Below are 20,267 nucleotides of genomic sequence, written 5' to 3'. Positions count from 1 at the left end.
TCCCGAGTAGCTGGGACTATAGGCGCCCGCCACCACGCCTGGCTAATTTTTTGTATTTTTAGTAGAGACAGGTTTCACCGTTTAGCCAGGATGGTCTCGATCTCCTGACCTTGTGATCCGCCCGTCTCCGCCTCCCAAAGTGCTGGGATTACAGGCTTGAGCCACCGCGCCCAGCCACAAGTCCTATTTAATGCTATCCAACACAAGTTGAGTTGGGGACACATGAATTTTAAGGTAAGGATATGGATTTAAGGTAAGGATATATGGGTCTTGAGCTCAGGGAAAGATTGTGGGTTAGTGACAAATTTACAAGTTAATGCTGTAAATGAAGTAACAGGAGTTGAAAAATAAACTTAAAGCCAGGTGTGGTGGTTCACACCTGTAATCCCAGCACTTTGGAAGGCTAAAGCAGGCGGATCGCTTGAGGCCAGAAAGTTCAAGACCATCCTAGGCAACATGGTGAAACCATGTCTCTACAAAACATACAAAAATTAGCTGGGCATGGTGGCACACGCGCCTGTAGTCCCAGCTACTCTGGGGCGGGGGTAGACAGGGTCCAGGGTGGTTGACGTGGAAGGATCGATTGAGCTTGGGAGGGGGTGGCACTGCACTCCAGCTAGGCAACAGAGCGGGACCCTGTTTGCAAAAAAAAGAGCGGCCAGGCACGGTGTCACGCCTGTAATCGCAGCACTTTGGGAGGTGGATCATTTCAGGTCAGGAGTTCGAGACCAGCCTGGCCAACATGGTAAAACCCCGTCTCTACCAAAAATATGAAAAATTAGCTGAGTGTGGTGGTGCTCGCCTGTAATCCCAGCTACTTGGGAGGCTGAGGCAGGAGAATCGCTTGAACCTGGGAGGCGGAGGTTGCAGTGAGCCAAGATCACACCATTGCACTCCAGCCTGATCAACATAGCAAGACTCTGTCTCAAAAAAAAAAAAAAAAAAAAAAAAAATGGATGCAGTGAAAAAAGAGGCCTGAGCACCAATCCTTGAGGAACTTTAATCAAGTATAGCACAGGACACTTAGTGGACAGAGGTAGGGAGAGAAAAGCAAATATATGTATATGTGAGGGGAAGGCAGAGCAAGGAAAGCACAGAAATTGTGTTGCCTTGAAAACAACAACAAAAATACTTCTAGGACAAAGTGATCAACAGGGTCAAATGCTACAAAGAGGTCAAGATGAAGACCAATGACATCTACAAGATTTAGCAACATGGGTATCAGTGGTAACATTGAGAGTTGCTTCCACTAAAGCGTGAAATGTCAGACTGGAAGGGCTGAATATGGGAAGAAGGAAGACAAAAACTATTCAATGCAGAAAATTTCGGCTATGAAGAGACTAGAGGAGAGAAAGCAGGATTAAGGGTTTTTTGTTTTACTATGTGAGGGACTTGACCACAACTAATTGGCAGTAAGGATATCTTAGCGAAGAAATTGTTGGAAATACAAGGAGATGGGATAATCCATAACAGAGGTTCCTGAAAGGATAGGGAAGCAATATAATTTCCTTTACAGTAACAGGAGGTATGGAGCAGATGGTGTTTAAATTTCATTAGATTGGTAGAAGGAAGACATGGACATTATAGTCAAGTAACCTCAGTTTTCTCTGTGAGAAAGTCTTCTGTTGAGAGCTGGAGCTATAAGAGGGAAATTTATATATTTATGTATTTATTTTTTATCATATATATAAATTTAGAGACAGGTTATATATTTAGAGATGGAGTCTTGCTCTGTCACCAGGATGGAGTGCAGTAGCTTGATTGTGGCTCACTGTAACCTCTAATTCTGGGGCTATAAGCTATCCTCCATCCTCAGCCTCCCAAGTACTGGGACTCACAGGCATGTGCCACCACGCCCAGGCAGGGAAAATGTTTAAATAGCCATTGTGAAAGTGGAACTGCAATCTTACATCTGTATGTTATGTTCTGTTTTTCAAGGTTTGAGCAAAGCTTACAAAATGTGATTCACATCTTTGAGGCCAATCATTTGAAAGGCTTGGAAAAGGAATTTGGTAGGATTCATAAAGGCTTGAGGGCTGGGACTTCCCTCAAGAGATGATGTTGGCCAGGCATGGTGGCTCACGCCTGTAATCCCAGCACTTTGGGAGGCCAAGGTGGGCAAATCACAAGGTCAGGAGTTCGAGACCAGCCTGGCCAACATGGTGAAACCCCGTCTCTACTAAAAATACAAAAAATTAGTTGGGCTTGGCCGGGCGTGGTGGCTCACGCCTGTAATCCCAGCACTTTGGGAGGCCGAGGCGGATGGATCACAAAGTCAGGAGATCGAGACCATCCTGGCTAACATGGTGAAACCCCATCTCTACTAAAAATACAAAAAAAATTAGCCGGCCGTGGTGGCGGGCACCTGTAGTCCCAGCTACTTGGGAGGCTGAGGCAGGAGAATGGCGTGAACCTGGGAGGTGGAGCTTGCAGTGAGCCGAGATTGCGCCACTGCACTCCAGCCTGGGTGGCAGAGTGAGACTCCGTCTCAAAAAAAAAAAAAAAAAAAAAGAGATGATGTTTAAACCCACCATGTAGCTAGCTTTGGAAAGACAAAATTTTTTTGGAGGGGATCCTACTTTTCAGTGACTCTTGAGTCTTCCACTCAAAAGCTGATCTGCTTTCTACTCTGCAAGTCTGATTCCAACTGATCTTGTTCTCAACCCTTAGATGAAACAGCCTCTGGTCCTCTAGCAGACAGAAACATGACTGCCTATCAAATCTCAGTTCAGATACACACCTACCCATGTTTGCATAAGGTTCTAATGCCATCTGGTGATTGTGCAGAGAAAGTCAAACTTTTTCAACTGAGTAATTATTTATTGAGGAACTTAGTGATGATATGGGAGATTCAAAAGAAATATAACAGGTGCTTGGGGCTTATCAGCAAAAAGACACAAAAGAAACAAAAGTTTGGTTTTTGTTTGTTGGTTTGTTTGTTTTTTGAGACAGGGTCTCATTGTGTTTCCCAGGCTGGAGTGCAATAGTGCCATCTTGGCTCACTGTAGCCTTGATCTCCTGGGCTCAAGTGTTCGTCCACCTCAGCCTCCGAGTACCTGGGACTACAGAAGCACATCACCAAACCCAACTAATTTTTTTTTTTTTTGGTATTTTTTGTAGAGACGGGGTTTTGTTATGTTGCCTAGGCTGGTGTCGAACACCTGGGCTTATGTGATCCGGCTGCCTTGGCCTCCCAAAGTACTGGGATTAGAGGTGTGAGCCACCATGCCCGGCCACCAAAATTAATGCAAGATTTCATTCATCAAATGCCTATTTCATGAATGACATTCTACAATGATGGAAAAGACAAAACTCCAGCCCTCAGGATCTTGGTTTGATGGAGATTGACAAGGAGTTTGACCTCAAAGTGGGGCTGTTTGTGCCCTCAAAGTGGGCCTGTTTGTGAACAGGGATGGGTAAAAAGCTATATTCACATTTGGGTGTGGGAGTGGGTATGCCTCAGGAATGGTAAAGAATGGGGCCTTTCAAAGCAAGAACTGCTGGTGAGACTTTGAAAGGTCTAAATGACAAGTTTGGTACAGCTTAATGATGAAACTGTCTTTTTTTTTTTTTTTTTGAGACAGAGTTTCACTGTTGTTGCCCAGGCTAGTATACAATGGCACAATCTCGGCTCACAGCAACCTCCGCTCCCCCGGGTTCAAGTGATTCTCCTGCCTCAGCCTTCCGAGTAGCTGGGATTACAGGCGCATGCCAACACGTCCAGCTAATTTTTGTACTTTTAGTAGAGATAGGGTTTTGCCACATTGGCCAGGCTGGTCTCGAACTCCTGACCTCAGGTGATCCACCCACCTTGGCCTCCCAAAGTGCTAGGATTGCAGGCGTGAGCCTCCACGCCCGGCCCTGTGATGAAACTTTCAATGCCAAAATAGAGTATGGATTTGAGATGGTAATGAGGACCTTTTCCAATTTTGAGTAGAGGAAAAAGCAAGAAAAGATTGGAGGCATATATTTTGACACCACAAAATCCATTAAAATGTATTAGGTGAATATGAGGAGTCCTGTCATCAATAACATTATTTTTCTTGAAATTTCTTTTGATGAGAAAATTAAGCTTGACAAAGGTAAAAGTCCTAAAAGATGACAAAATGGAATTCACACCTTTGAGGTCAACCATTTGATATTCAGCAGCTGACTAATATTTGAGAGACTATTTGTTACTATTGTGTACTAGGCACTTGCCAGTACACAATAGGAAACAAAATAAAAGGTCTCTGTTCTCATGGAGCTCAGGAGTCTAGTAGAATAGACCACTATTTACATGCTCTATTAAGCAGTTGATAACACATTTTAATTACCATTGAGGGTAACATACCATTATTCCTTTTTTTTTTTTTTTTTTTGAGACAGAGTCTGGCTCTCTTGCCCAGGCTGGAGTATAGTGGCATGATCTTGCCTCACTGCAACCTCCGCCTCCCAGGTTCAAGCAGTTCTCCTGCCTCAGCCTCCCAAGTAACTGGGATTACAGGCCCGTTTCTTTTTAATGATTTCTCTTTGTTGAATTTCATATTGTTCATGTCTTGTTTTCCTGATCTCATTTAATTTTTTTTTTTTTTTTTGAGATGGAGTTTCACTCTTATTGTCCAGGCTGGAGTGCAATGGCGTGATCTTGGCTCATTGCAACCTCCACCTCCCATGTTCAAGTGATTCTCCTGCCTCAGCCTCCCTAGCCAGTAGCTGGGATCACTGGCATGTGCCACCACACTAGGCTAATTTTGTTATTTTTAGTAGAGATACGGTTTCACCATGTTGGCCAGGCTGGTCTGGAATTCCTGATTTCAGGTGATCCGCTTGCCTCGGCTTCCTAGAGTGCTGGGATTACAAACGTGAGCCACCATGCCCAGCCCTCATTTAGTTCTCTATCTGGATTTCCCTTGTAGCTCACTGAGCTTCTTCAATAACATTATTTTTAATTGTCAGGCAGTCCATAAATTGCCACTTCTTTAGGGTTGCTGGTGATTTATTTTGCACCTTTCTGTGATTCCCTCATTGTTTATGATCCTTAAGGCCATGCGTTAGTATCAGCACATTTTAAGGGGACACTTATTCTGGTCTTCACGCCTGGCTTTAACTGAGAAAATCTTTCAGCAGTCAGCTCATCCAGACACTGTGCACACCATATGTGGTAGGCTAGCCTGCCACCTGGATGTGCAGCAGTGGGCCTGAAACCTGTATGTGGGAGCCAGCCTGAAGTGTAGGTCCACAGGTACTTGAACCTGACCTGGAGTACCAGCCTTGCAGGTACCAGCCTGGAGTATGAGGCTGTGAGGGCCTGCCAGTCACTGGGTTTTACTGAGGTGGGGCTAGAGTTTGCATACAAGGCAAATCCGGTTCTCACTTGCATCTTTTCTTATTTCTGTGCCATACCCAGGTACTATCTGCCACTTGGCTTCCTTAGTTCTTATGAAGGTATTTTCTTGTATTGATTATTGTTCAAATTGGTGTTTCTGTGAGGTCCTAAGCACCAGACTGTTCTATTCTGCCACCTTACTGATGTCCTATCAAGTTTCCTGATTTAGATATACCTACAATAAGGCAACTACTATGATATTTCTTATGTGCTCTAAGAAGTTACTATACATATACAAAGCATTTTATGTACATATGTATGTGTGTATGTGTATATATACATATTCTTTTGAATATGGCCACAAATTCTGTGCTGCTGTTCTCATGAAACGCAATTAATTTCCCCTCACCCTATATCTGGAAGGCCCTGTGACTGGCTTTACCCTACAGAATAATAGAATACAGAAACAAACTTTTGTTTTGGTTTTGGTGCGGTTGCTTTTTGAGACGGTCTTGCTCTGCTGCCCAGGCTAAAGTGCAGTCTTGACTTCCCAGGCTCCAGCAATCCTCCCATCTCAGCCTCCCCAGTAGTTGGGGGCATGCCCATCACCACGCTTGGCTAATGTTTTCTTTTTAAAAAATTTTGTACAGACAGGGTCTTGCCATGTTGCCCAGGCTGGTCTCGAACTCCTGGACTCACTCAATCCTCCCGCCTTTGCCTTCCTAAGTGCCAGAACTACAGGTATAAGCTACCATGCCCAGCCCAGAAATGAACTTTCAAGATCTGCTTTTATCCACTTAGAACCTTGTTGCCATACTGTGAGAATCTCAAGCCATATGAAAAGAGCAAAGATGCTACAGTCAGCAAGCCCAGCTGAACTTCCAGGTGACAGATCATGTCACCCACAAGTAAAAGTGGAGCCTCCAGTTGGCTACACCCCAATCACTCCACAGAATTCTCTCCCCCTCCCCACAGACGTAGTCTTGCTCTGTTGGTCAGGTTGGAATGCAGTGGCAGGATCTTGGCTCACTGCAACCTCCGCCTCCCGGGTTCAAGGGATTCTCCTGCCTTAGCCTCCTGAGTAGTTGAGATTATGAAGTGCAGAGGCACAGCCATAGCTTACTGCAACCTTGAACTCCTGGGTCAAGAAATCTTCCTGCCTCAGCCTCCCTAGTAGCTGAGATTACAAGCCTGAGCTACCTTCTATTGTTTTTGTGTTTTATTCCTTCTTCACCCTTAATTTTGCAGAATACTATCATTGTATTTTTCCATATGAATGTTAGAATCATCTTGTCCAGTTACAAAAGCAAGTGTTTACAAAAGCAACTGTTGTAAACTGACAATTTCCATTCTATGCTGAGATTCCTTGGACATGGTATGACTTACTTTATTAGGCCTCTATTGTACAGTCATCATTCCAATGCCTTCTTCATATATAACCTAATTATTCTAAGCCTTATTTTCCTTTCAATTTCCTACTTATCCCCCTTGTTAAGCACAAATTTGTATTAAAACTGATTACTTGCTACCTCAATTAACTATTTTCAGGTGATACAGCATTCCAAGTAATCTTACCTCATTTTAACGTTTTTTCCCTTTCATATATTTCCTTTTCTTGCCTAATTGCCTTTGCTAGCCTTGAATGAAGCTCTCTTTTTAACTGATAGACATCCAGGGTTTCTTCATTAAGCATTACTGTGGCTTTTGCAGTCAGATACATTTTGTAAGCTTGGGGAGTGCCGAATGTCGACCATTTTAGCAAATGCTTCTTTTGAGACAGGATCTTTTCACCAGGCTGGAGTGTAGTGGTACCATCATAGCTCATGGCAGCTTTGAATTCCTGGGCTCAAAGGATCCTCCTGCAACAGCCTCCCAAAGAGGTAGGATTACAGGCATGAGTCACCACGCCCAGACAGCAAATGTTTTAGCATGTAGGGAGATTATGTAATTTTTTAGACCAATACCGCAAATATTCTTTAAATAATCTAAGAATTACTTTGTGTTGTATTATCATGTAATAATTTTACAATGTGCCTATTCAAGTGTTTTGAGAGTTTTGCTGTTACCCAGGCTGGAGTGCAGTGCTACAATCTCCATTTCTGCTCACTGCAACCTCGGGCCTTCTTGGTTCAAGCTGGGATTACAGGCTTGCACCACCATGCCCAGCCCCAAATCTTATTATATCCCCAATTTAGCAGGAATATACATATATAAAGGGAACCCAACTTCATCTCCATCTTCTAAAAATTTAAGTAAACCCTTGAGGAATTGATTTTTAAATGTCATAGTGCCAGGGGTGATGGCTCACGTCTGTAATCCCAGCATTTTGGGAGGCTGAGGCAGGCAGATCACTTGAGGTCAGAATTTCAAGTTCAGCCTGGCCAACACAGAAAAATATAAAAATTAGCCAGGTGTGGTGGTGCACCCCTATAATCCCAGCTATTCAGGAGGCTGAGGTAGGAGAATCACTTGCACCTGGGATGCAGAGGTTGCAGTGAGACGAGATCTTGCCATTGCACTACAGCCCAGGTGACAGAGCGAGATTCTGTCTCAAATAAAAATAAAAATAACCCATAGTTTCTTCAAGACACAACAGGGCAAGCATTGAGGAATTTTTTTAAAAAGTGATAAATCATATCATAGGGCAAGACTAGGGATTAGAATGTGGCATTCATTAAGGCTTTCCAGAGGAATATTTTTAAAAAATCTAAAAGACTATATGTTTTGTTCCATTAGGACAAAAGAACCCACTGCAAGAGTAGCCGAGATGTTGACCGTCTGAAACAAGGTATTTGGCATTTGGAATTGGTGTAAGAATCTGTAAGTAAGGCATTTGAGTAGTCCCTTCAAGATGTTAGATTGAACGAGGTTGATGATTGAAGAAGCAGAAATTTACACGACTTAATACATGAAAGCTCCTAAACCAAACACTACTTTTGGAGCCAGATTCATTCAACACCACACAAGTTCTTGTGTGACTGTGACTTTGAGCAAGTAACATGTACCTTGTAGGACTGTTAAAAGAAGAGATGTATTAAATGTATTTAACATGGTCAACATGTAGTAAATAGTATTGATATTCTGTGGCGTCACGTGTCCCAAAGTATACCTCAATGACAAAAATCATAGATTCAAAGATTTTATTTTTTATAGAACCCCAGAATAATAAACATGTTATAATTATACACTTCAATCTGGTTATAAGTTATATCCTGGCAGCTACTTACCAATATGCCTGCTTGTAAGAGAGGTTCTGCAAGTCAATTTACACACAAAGATGTTTCACAAATTTTCTCAAATATAAAGATATTTACAGATTACTAAAATAATAACAAAAGCCCGCACATGTGTTTTAGTTAACAGATGTCTGAAATCTAAATAGCAAGTCTCTGAAAATCCATTATTTTCTTTTTTTTTTGATACAGTCTCCGTCTGTTGCCCAGGCTGGAGTGCAGTTGCACGATCTCAGCTCACTGCAACTTCTGCCTTCCAAGTTCAAGTGATTCTCGTGCCTCAGCCACCCAAGTGGCTGGGATTACAGGCATGCACCACCACACCCAGCTAATTTTTAAATTTTTTTCTTTTGTAGAGACAGGGTTTCACCATGTTGGCCATGCTGGTCCTGCCCTGGCCTCAAGTGATCCAGCCTCCTCGGCCTCTCAGTGTTGAGATTATAGGCAACCATGCCCAGCCAAATCCATTATCACTTAATGTTTAAAGGCTACATTTAGTTTCCTATATATTGTTAGGGTTTACTAGTAAATGATTGGGTAACCTGACACCTTTGTATTCATGTCCAAAAAAATTCTTTTACAAGAACAAAAACAGTACTCTTAGCCTCTCTCACTGGAGTATTACTGAAAAGCATGATATTCTTACTCTGTTTTGGGTACATTATGACAGAGAGGTTATTATTACCAACTGTCAGTAGAATTGAGGCTTCTTGACTGAAGGGGATTGAGGTAAACCTTTGGAAGCTCGTGAACACATTTCAAGACACAACATGGCACCTGTGTCTAGCTCTATGGTACAACATGGTACTATAACACATAGTTATAGTACCACATGGTGGCCAGACGCGGAAGGCAGCTTCTCTGCCACTGAGCTGAGATCTCAAAATAGGCAATGTCAAGATGGAACCAGCAGGGAAAAACAGCATGTATAGAGAGGTAGCGACAAAAGGCTAATTAAAGACTGAAAGAAACCAGGGTGGCCAACAAGGGAATCTAAGGGTGATAAAGATAAGAGGCTGAGAGAGATAAGGCTAGACTGCATAAGGCTTGACAGACCATAGCAAGATAAGCAAGAACTGTGTCCTGTTAACCATTTATCCCTAACATCTAGCATAGAATTCAGTTAATAAAAGCCATAAACCCTTTAAAAAGGGTGTGAGTCTTCTGGCAAGATAAGTAATTAGCACAGATTATTGTCACTCACTGCAACTCAGCCTTGGAGGGAGTACACAAATCAGAAGGAGGTCAAGTGCCTGGAAAACTAAATGACAGTGCCTGGAAGAACAGATCGTGGTTGGGCTAAGAAAAGGAAGCCCAGTGTAGAAAAGGATAGAATGCCATGGGGTTAGAGGTAGCAGAGGCTGGGACAGAACTTGTCTGTTCTGCCTCCTTTCACTCCTCCTGTTCTTTGCCTTACGTCCAACCCATCACTTGCTGGGGTAGCCAGCCTATTTGAACAGGTTTAGACAACCCTAGAGTTCTCTCCAAGAGAATTAATACTGAGAAGGAGAAGTTCTACCATTGTCACTCTGGTGAAGCACAGATTCTAACTCAGAGGCTCTTTGCCTTGAGGCGGATCTTTCCTCTCCTTCAACTCATCAGAACCCTTAGTTCTGGGCTTGGCTTCTCCCTTTTAGCAGCTGATAATGAAATCCCTATCCCCACGGCCGGGCGCAGCGGCTCATGCCTGTAATCCCAGCACTTTGGGAGGCCAAGGCAGGCGGATTACGAGGTCAGGAGATCGAGACCATCCTGGCTAACACAGTGAAACCCTGTCTCTACTAAAGAATACAAAAAAAATTAGCCGGGCATAGTGGCAAGCGCCTATAGTCCTAGTTACTCAGGAGGTTGAGGCAGGAGAATGGCATGAACCCGGGAGGCAGAGCTTGCAGTGAGCCAAGATTGCACCACTGCACTCCAGCCTGGGCGACAGAGCGAGACTCTCTCTCTCAAAAAAAAAAAAAAAAAAAAAGAAATCCCCATCCTCTACTATAAGCTTATGGGGTGAAAATCAGCCATATAAGGACTACAGCATCCACTCTCAAAGACAACAGGCTCAACCACTAATCTCTACATGACAGAATAAACTAAGACCACAGAACGAAAATGGAATGTTTAAAGAATTTAGGAGGCAGTCGGGCCTAGTGGCTTGCGCCTGTAATCCCAGTTACTCAGGAGGCTGAGGCAGGAGAATCACTTGAACCCGGGAGGCGGAGGTTGCAGTAAGCTGAGATTGAGCCATTGCACTCCAGCCTGGATGACAGAGATTCCATCTCAAATAAAAACAAACAAAAAAAACAAAACAAAACTTCAAGGTCATTAAAAACAAGTCTAAGAAGCTGTCATGGCCAACAGGAGCCTAAGTGTAATGTGGTATCTTCAGTGGGATCCTGGAACAGACAAAACATATTACATAAAAACTAATGAAATCTGAACAAAGTATGGACTTTAGTTAATACTAATGTATCAATATTAGCCCATTTAATTGTGACAACCATAATATACCAATGAAAGATGTTATTAGGGGAAACTGGGTAGGTATATGTGGGAACTCTTTGTACCACCTTCCCAACTTTTCTATAAATCTAAAAGTATTGTGAAATAAAATAAAATTTGAAGTCCTTTTTACTGTGCTTTCCCAATGAGTATATCACCCTTAAGAAGCAGCACAGAACATTCTTACACCCTAAAGGGCCTTTACTGGAGGGCAAGAAAGGCCAAATAAGTAACAAGGACTCCTCTGAACAAGCCCTAGGCTACTAAACTGAAAAATTAATGACTCAGCAAGTTGGCTCATTATAAGTGTTCCTAAATAGCATTAAGGATAAAGATGTTGCTAAGCAGAGATTTTTAAGTTATTACAGTTAATTTGTTAATTCAGTGAAATTGTTTTTCAAGAGTACACTGACAGGTCCATTAACTGGAGCTGTTCACAAAGCCCTAATTAAGAAACAACATTCACAGGAGTCATTGTCACTCTTTTTAAGTTCTTAATTAGTAGCTCTTAGCATGGTGTTTTCCTTTGTGTGAATTCCTAGGCACTTAGCCATCTCTTTGTGTCCCTCTGGGACTTGCAGAATTTATCCCTTTGGGTTTTGCTTTACTGGTTGAAATTTGAGTGAGACATGATCTAAAATTTCAACATAAAATCCCACTGACACTAGCTTGTTTCAACCCAGCTAGTGAAATCATGGACAGGTGCCAGGAATAGTGTTTATTAATTGTGGTTCCCTCATTTTTTTTTAAATTCAAGGTTGGTGGGGGTGTTTGGAAACCCTCATTTTTAGTTTTTCCTCTTAATATGGTACAGGCCTAAGACCTGAAACTTGGCCTAAGCAATGAAAAGAGGCACTTGTGTTTACTGCTACCTATGGCAGCTGGCAGCCTGGGTATTTACAGGCCAGTAACCCTGCCAGTCTCATTCCAGTTTCCATTGCAGCACGGGAAAAGATTAACAGAAAAAAACTACTTCGTCTTGGTGTGGTAGCTCACACCTGTAACCCCAGCACTTTGGGAGGCTGAGGCGGGTGGATCACCTGAGGTAAGGAGTTTGAGACCAGCCTGGCCAATGTGGCGTGGCAAAACCCCATCTCTACTAAAAATACAAAAAAACATTTAGTCAGGTGTGGTGGCGTGTGACTATAGTCCCAGCTACTTGGGTGGCTGAGGCAGGAGAATTGCTTGAACCTAGGAGGAGGAGGAGGTTGTAGTGAGCTGAGATTGTGCCACCGCACTCCAGCCTGGGCAACAGAACAAGGCATTGTCTCAAAAAAAAAAAAAGAAAGAAAAGAAAAAAAAACCTACTTTGAGGCCAGGCACAGTGACCCCTGTAATCTTAGCTACTCAGGAGGCTGAGTCAGGGGGATCACGTGAGCCCAGAAAGTTGAGGCTGCAGTGAGCTGTGATCATGCCACTGCACACCAGCCTGAGTGAGACCCTGTCTCTAAAAAAAATAAGTAACTACTTTGAAGCCAGGCATGGTAGCATGTGCCTATAGTCCCAGCTACTTGGGAGGCTGAGGCAGGAGGTTTGCTTGGCCCAGGAAGTCGAGGGTGCAGTGAGCTGTGATTGTGCCACTGCACACCAGGCTGGATGACACAATTGAGACCCTGTATCAAAAAAGATTTTAAAAACTACTCTGAAATGTTTTACTAATCTTCTTAGACTCACCAGGAAATAAATTTCTTTGCTTAAAAAAAAAAAAAACAAGTCAAGAGGGATATGTAGGTGAATAATTAACTTTATTTATCAAGTAGGAAATCCCATCAAATTATTTAAATGCACATGACTACACCATTGATGCCTTTTGGGATATTGAATACAGGAACAGAAATACCAATTATTTCTCTCTTTTTAAGTAGCAACATAGGAACCTCTCTCTGCTCATGGATAGCCCTACTATAGTCAGGAAAACAACCTGTATGCTTAGAACTTGAGGACTCAGATTTAAAATACTGTAACTCTTCATAACACAAAATTTTCCTCTTTCCTTAGGAGCCATTTTGGTTTTACCAACTTGGACTGAGATTGTGGCTGAATTTGAGAAGTGCAGACTGCTATTCTTTCTTAAGACTTCTCCCTTTGGAGCACATTAAAAGTGCAGAAAACTGGTATAAGTAACCCATGCAAAAAAACACAAATCCCAAACACACAAAAACAGACTATTTTTACTACTGGTTAATTTCTTGCAGTCACCTTAGTGCCCTAAAAGATGAAGAATATAGGCCGGGTGCGGTGGCTCAAGCCTGTAATCCCAGCACTTTGGGAGGCCGAGACGGGTGGATCATGAGGTCAGGAGATCGAGACCATCCTGGCTAACATGGTGAAACCCCGTCTCTACTAAAAAATACAAAAAAAAAAAACTAGCCGGGTGAGGTGGCGGGCGCCTGTAGCCCCAGCTACTCGGGAGGCTGAGGCAGGAGAATGGCGTAAACCCGGGAAGCGGAGCTTGCAGTGAGCTGAGATCCGGCCACTGCACTCCAGCCTGGGAGACAGAGCGAGACTCCGTCTCAAAAAAAAAAAAAAAAAAAAAAAGATGAAGAGTATAACATTCTAAGGCAAAGCTATTGATAACGTTAAATTTTTCAGGGAGTCATGTTGCTACTGGCTCTGAACCTGTCACTAATGAGCTGTTCAACNAAAAAAAAAAAAAAAAAAAAAAAAAAAGATGAAGAGTATAACATTCTAAGGCAAAGCTATTGATAACGTTAAATTTTTCAGGGAGTCATGTTGCTACTGGCTCTGAACCTGTCACTAATGAGCTGTTCAACTTTCAAGGCCTGAATTTCATTCTCCAGGACAGAGGTTGGCAAACCATAGCCCGAGGGCCAATTCCAGCCTGTTTTATATGGCTCTCAAAATAAGAATGGTCTTTAAATTTGTAAATCATTGAAAAACATTTTGGCACTGAAAATTTTATGAAATTCCAATTCAATGTCCATAAACAATGTTCTATTAGAACTACAGACTTGTTACTGTCTAAGGCTGTGTTTGCACTAGAGCTGCAAACATAGTTGCAAAAACCACATGGCTGAACAAATGTAATATTATCTGGCCCTTTACAGCAAGTTTGCTGATCCCTGCTTTTGAACAGCAGTGCATAATAAACTTTCTGAATTGGTGGAAATGTTCTCTGAGTTTTCCAGTAGGGTAGTCAGCAGCGAAACAGATTCTGAGATTAAGAAATTGATTAATTTTTATCAACTTACACAGCCACATGTAGCATATAGCTACTGCACAGCAGAGCTCTAGAAAATAAGGGTTGGACTTTAGATTCTAAGAATTCTCTAAAATTCTGATACTTGGCCGGGCGCAGTGGCTCATGCCTGTACTCCCAGTACTTTAGGAGGCCAAGGCAGGTGGATCACGAGATCAGGAGTTCGAGACCAGCCTGACCAACATGGTGAAACCCCATTTCCACTAAAAATACAAAAATTAGCTGGGTGTGGTGGTGCGCGCCTATAATCCCAGCTACTCAGGAGGCTGAGGCAGGAGAATCGATTGAACCCAGGAGGTAGAGGTTGCAGTAAGCCAAGATCGCACCATTGCACTCCAGCCTGGGTGACAGAGTGAGACTCTGTCTCAAAAAACAAACAAAAAAACCTGTAATTCCAGCATTTTGGGAGGCCGAGGCAGGCAAATCACAAGGTCAGGAGTTTGAGACCAGCCTGGCCAATATGGTGAAACCCCCATCTCTACTTAAAATAAAAAAATTAGCCTGGCATGGTGGCAGGTGCCTGTAGTCCTAGCTACTTGGGAGACTGAGGCAGAAGAATCACTTGAACCCGGGAGGCGGAGGTTGCAGTGAGCCGAGATCGAGCCACTGCACTCCAGCCTGGGCAACAGAGCAAGACTCCGTCTCAAAAAAAAGAAAAAAAAAAAAAAAAGAAAAAAAACTTCTGATACTCTACATAATTTTTCAAATCATAATTTTAAGCACCCTACCCCCGTCTGAGCTGCAGTAATTTAATTGGAACCTACATGACAAGAAGACTACATATATTACTTATCTTGGTGTCACACAGGGCTGTCAGACATCTGGGGTCGTGATGGGGGCAGATGATATTCAGGTGAAGGCATCTAGGATTCAAAGAGGTAAAGAATGACAGGCTGTCCCTAAGACAGGGTCCTTTTTCTAACAGAAAAAAATTGTTTGCACCCAGACTAGGACCAACTCCACAGGAGGAGTCATTCCACTCTCAGAGGTGCAAAACACTGCCCAAAGGTACTCGGCTACAACACCAAAACAGTGCTTGGAGCCAAACCTCAATAAAGACAGTGCTTGCTCTTCCAACAGTGTAACACCATCACAGGCACCACACAAGCCTGGATAGCTGACAACCGCTGGATGATTCCTGAAACAGCTTTCTCATTGTTTCAGATACCTAGGCACTCCAGGTAGAAGACCTATCAGTCGAATGTTGGCTGCAAAACAGGCATGGAAGCACTGATTGCAGACCCTGTTGTCAAACTCTTTAACAGGAATCCCCTTCCATGTTTTCAGTTGTTTTATCCAACATTCAGGGAGTTCCTGCCATGTGCCAAGCACTGTGATTGGGATCTAGCAGTGAATAGAACAAGATATACTGTCCTTTCCTTCATGGATCTTACAAATATAGGTTAATTTACCTCTCAATTGTTTCCTGATAGATACCAACTAGCCAACAGGCCTGGCACAGAGGAGGTAGTCAATGTTGGAATGAACAGGGATATTTACCTGAAAACTGCACATGCAGACTGTCACCTGCCACTATTTCCTCTCTTCAGATGGGTGAAGGATGCCCTACTTTCAAGTCATCCTAAAAAGGAAGACAAGCAAACTTAGTGATCTAGTACACAGAACGGTGAATAAATAGCAATGCATTGTATATGTATATATTTTTTGAGATAGGGTCTCACTCTGTCCAGGCTGGAGTGCAGTGGCATGACCATGGTTCACTGTAGTTTCAGTCTCCTGGGTCAAGTGATCCTCCCAGCTTAGCCTCCCAAGCAGCTGGGACTACAGATGCATGCCAACACACCCACCTAATTCCTTTTTTGTTTTTTATATTCCCGATGAATTTGAATGTTTGGCACCCCGGTCTAAAACAACAGCTCCTAAGTACCCTTATCTGGAGAGATGGAAACAGAATGCTGCTTGCCATTTATGATTTATCCTCATTTCTACAGCCTCAGGAATTATTTTATTTACCATTATTTGCCTTTTCCCTGCCTAGAGTACTATAAAGCTAACCATCCCCCAAGCCCTACAGATATCACTAGCCTTAAGACCCCATATGTAAAAGGCTATTCACAGTTGAGGCATTCACAAAAAGCACTCATATTTAGTTGAGAGAATCCTATTAAGGGAATGCCAACTGATCTAACAAAACAAGCTTTGATAAACAACTCCCCTGCCCCCCAACATCCTCCCCAGTTCCTCCTGTGGAAACTAGGATGTCACTTTTCATAGCAACTGAGGGTCATCTCTTCTCAAAAGAACCTCTTCTCAAAAAATTAGCATTCCAGGCCAGGCATGGTGCAGTGGCTCATGCTTGTAACCCCAGCACTTTAGGAGGCAGGAGGATCACTTGAGCCCAGGAGTTTGAGACCAGCCTGGACAACATGGTGAAATCCCATCTCTACTAAAGCCTGGGCAACATAATGAGACTTTGTCTCTACAACTTAAAAAAACAAACAAACAAAAAATTAGCTGGTTGTGGTGGCACACACCTATCATCCCAACCACTTGGGAAAAAGCATTCCAAAACAAAATTACTACAAAGGGAACTCAATAATGGGGCAACAATTATAAAAGGAACTCACTTCAATGGGGCAACAACTATTCATTTCTGAAAATCAGTAAGCAACTAAAGCGAATATACTGTCAGCCCAAAGGAGAAATTAGTGTGGTTGTGGTTGTTCAGTTCCCAGAGCCCCCTCAATCGATATTTTAATATTTTATTAAAGAGCTAGAGAATGCCCATAATTTTAAAGTGAATTCCCATCAATGTTTCCCTAATAGGGAATCCCATATATAACTATGGTTGTAAAATCCTCTACAAAGGAAATCATGACTAGCTTTTATGGTGGGTAGTGGCAGCTACGCACTTTAATTTCAGCGAAATTAGCAAAAATCCCATTGTATCTGGCCCCCTTTGAGCACTTAGTAGGCACTAAAAATAAAGGTGTGACTTTTCCATCTATTTTTACCAACCCCCTCTTCCCATTAGCTTTGTTTTATTTCCAAGGTATGATTCAAGTAACTTCTTGCTACCCAAACCTGTTGGACCAGAACTATTCAGGAAGGTCTGGATTTATTCTCTCTGCAAAAAGTCATGCTCTCACAGATTAAACCTTAATGCAAGCTTTTCCAACCCGCAGCCCAACACAAATTGGTAAACTTTCTTAACACATTATGAGGGTTGTTTTTTTTTGCAATATTTTTTAAATTTAGCTATCAGTTATCGTTAGTGTTACTATATTTTATGTGTGACCTAATACAATTCTTATCCTTCCAATGTGGCCCAGGGAAGCCAAAAAACACCCCTGCCTTGATGGATAAGCAACTATGCTGGCATCCTGGGGTAGTCAACACAGAGTTGGCACGAACCAGGGCCAGAATGCCAACCAGCTATTGGCTGCTGTTCTCCCAGCAGTGTAACACTTGCCTAGGTACAAGACAACCTAGGCAGCTGCCTACAGCTGGAGCCAAGAGAGCTGAAGGGATTGCACTCACCTGCAGTTGCATCTGCCACAGCTGGCCTCTCTGCAATGAAACAACTCCAGGTTAGTCAGCCAACAGTGAACACGTGTGCAGCTCAGAGTCCTTGCCCTCAAAACGTGGTATCTTAGGCCTCAGCCACAGAAACAACAGCAGACAATAAAACCAATAGCTTATCCTTGTTTAGCTTTGTTTTCACCTCTTGTTACTTATACACCACGGCAGTTCAACAGTAGCAAAAGAGTCGATTAAACAAGTATCGGGGAGCCTGGCTCTATCGCCTAACTAGTGTCTAGCCAAATGACACTGGGCGAGTAACCTCTCTATACCTCAGTCTCCTCATTTGTAGAATGGAGATACTATATTACAGGGTCTTTCTCTGTCACCCAGGCTGGAGTGCAATGGCACAATCATGGCTCACTGCAGCCTCCACTTCCTGGGCTCAAGTGATTCTCCCACCTCAGCCTCCTGAGTGAGTAGCTGGGACTACAGGCGCAAATACACCAAGCCGAATGGGGATATTACTAATAGTACTCTGTACGTAGGGTGGTTGGGAGGCTTAAGTGATATAAGCTAACCCCCAGGATAATGTCTGGTATAGTGTGGGCACTCTGTAAACACCTGAGGAGCTACATTCCAAAAAAGGCTCAGATGGTGAATATGAATGAGTAAAAAGGGAAAAGTTATCCAGTGAGAGAAATGGGCAGTGAAGAGTGGGAAAACTAGATAGTCCAATATAGGACTTCCTGAAAGACAATAAAAACAGCACTTAGAAAAATAACTGCAGTATTGGATATGAGGGGAATTGGAGGCAGTAGTCATGCCAAGACCTCAACTACTGATTAAGAGCAATAACCAAAATGTTAGGCCGGGCGCGGTGGCTCACACCTGTAATCCCAGCACTTTAGGAGGCCGAGGTGGGCGGATCACGAGGTCAGGAGATAGAGACCTGGCTAACACGGTGAAACCCCGTCTCTACTAAAAATACGAAAAATTAGCCGGGCGTGGTGGCGGGCGCCTGTAGTCCCAGCTACTGGGGAGCCTGAGGCAGGAGAATGTCGTGAACCCGGGAGGCGGAGCTTGCAGTGAGCCGAGATCTTGCCACTGCACTCCAGCCTGGGTGACAGAGCGACACTCCGTCTCAAAAAAAATAAATAACCAAAGTCTTGCTCTGTTACCAGGCTGGAGTGCAGTGGTGCTATCTTGGCTCACTGCAACCTCCGCCTCCCGGGTTCAAGCGATTCTCCTAAGTTTTGTATTTTTAGTAGAGACGGGGTTTCACCGTGTTGGCCAGGACGGTCTTCATCTCTTGACCTCGTGATCCGCCCGCCTGGGCCTCCCAAAGTGCTGAGATTACAGGCGTGAGCCACTGTGCCCGGCCTCACAGTCACCATTATAATTTATGTAAGGCTAAGATCATACCTTTTTCCAGCCATCCCCAAATTTCACTCCTAACTTCCTCCAAATAATTTAGAGGAACAGGAAAATGAGTAGAGAGGGTTCATTGTTCGCTGGGTCTAAAAACAGATCTAAAAATAGCGTGCCCCTTTCAAGGCTCAGGTTAAAGGGGCTGACTCAGTTCCACCGGACATTTGTTCCTCACAAACCTTCCAAAGTCCTTGCCCCTGGCACTGGGAGATGGAGGCTGTCAGAGTCAGGCTGTAGGGGACTCCCTAGGCAGAAGAGGGACGGTACAAAAACAGGGGACGACTCCGGGACCCAGGTCTCTTTCCGATGCCCTCCAAGTTCGGGGTCACGAGGGGACGAACCCCAATTTCATCCCGTGCCCCGGCAGAAGCCACCCTACATTGCTTCTTTCCCCAGGCTGGGAAACCTCCAAGGACTCTCTCCTCAGGGTCCTTACTCACGCGCACGTGTTCGGAGCTCCGCAGGGCGCAGCAGCACTGGCAGAGGCCGGAGGGGAAAGGGCAGCCGGGAGCCGAGGGGAGCCCCGCCCCGGGGCGGCTATGGGCGTGGCTTCGGTGGGCGGGGCCCTTGACCCCGCCTAGGAAAGGCCGGGCTTAAAAAAAAAAAAAAAAATGCGAGTGCGGTGGCAGAGGTGAACCTGCTTCTTATAGGAGAGAAGGGCTGGGATCTGAGCAATGGCTGCGTTTGTTGGACTCCCAATCCATCTCTTAAGGGTAGAAGGGGCGCATAGTTCACAGCTGCTCAGGAGAGAATCTGTGTGTCCTAGTGGAGCCAGGCTTCCTGCCTGCCCACACTACGCGCCCCCGGAACTCTGGTTCCCCTCACGAGCGTGGCGCCTTTCCGTTGCTGCAGGCCCAGCCCACGCTTTTGCGCTTCCCACGCATATCCTTTTTCTGACTTTCTGCGGCAATGCTGTCATTCGGCTAATGGATCGCCCACCCACGCAGGTCACCTTGGTCCACGGTCTTCGGGATCTTTCCAGGAGGTTTTCGAATAGATTAAGCCAGTCACTCCTACTGCTTACCTCTGCAGGACCAGCATCCCTAGTGCCCTGCAGTGGGATTTTTCGCTGAGCTGCAGTAACTGAAGAACACTG

The 20,267-nt window shown here is 44.0% G+C and overlaps 1 protein-coding gene and 1 non-coding gene across 3 annotated transcripts in view; both read right to left on the bottom strand.

The window, feature by feature from the left end:
- MATR3 (matrin 3) overlaps positions 1-20,021 on the bottom strand; it is a 67,199-nt gene extending 47,178 nt beyond the window's left edge. The window contains exons 1-4 of one of the 2 annotated variants that reach the window (XM_025388787.1): positions 19,612-20,021; positions 17,759-17,788; positions 15,758-15,839; positions 15,044-15,120 (exon numbers count right to left, since the gene is read on the bottom strand). The gene's annotated coding sequence lies outside the window, so the exon portion shown is untranslated. The remainder of the gene's footprint in view (positions 1-15,043; positions 15,121-15,757; positions 15,840-17,758; positions 17,789-19,611) is intronic. The other variant, XM_025388788.1, reaches the window with a different exon arrangement.
- On the bottom strand, positions 15,189-15,389 carry LOC112627245. Its single transcript, XR_003120093.1, has one exon. It is a non-coding gene; the product is annotated as a small nucleolar RNA SNORA74 (small nucleolar RNA).
- Positions 20,022-20,267: the final 246 nt, after the last annotated feature.

This window comes from Theropithecus gelada, chromosome 6 (assembly GCF_003255815.1).
Source record: "Theropithecus gelada isolate Dixy chromosome 6, Tgel_1.0, whole genome shotgun sequence".
NCBI classification, from domain to species: domain Eukaryota; kingdom Metazoa; phylum Chordata; class Mammalia; order Primates; family Cercopithecidae; genus Theropithecus; species Theropithecus gelada.
This window is presented reverse-complemented; position numbering and strand designations above follow the sequence as displayed.